Genomic DNA, 206 nt, shown 5'->3' with positions numbered 1-206 from the left:
CTTGTTGCATCTGGGCTTGCATCTGAGCTTGCATCTGAGCTTGATATTGCTGCTGCTGGTTGATGAAGACAAGCAACTGCTGCATGGACATTGTATCGGGTCTTGAAGTAGTTGAAGCAGCTGCGCCAGCAGGCGGAACAGCATCAGATTGCATATTAGCACTTGCAGCATTACGAGATGCGCGTGTGCGGTTTCTTGTTTGCGGT

Source organism: Plasmopara halstedii (genome assembly GCF_900000015.1).
Source record: "Plasmopara halstedii genome assembly, contig: Scaffold_2547, whole genome shotgun sequence".
Taxonomy (NCBI): Eukaryota; Oomycota; class Peronosporomycetes; order Peronosporales; family Peronosporaceae; genus Plasmopara; species Plasmopara halstedii.
Note: the sequence above shows the minus strand (reverse complement) of the source record.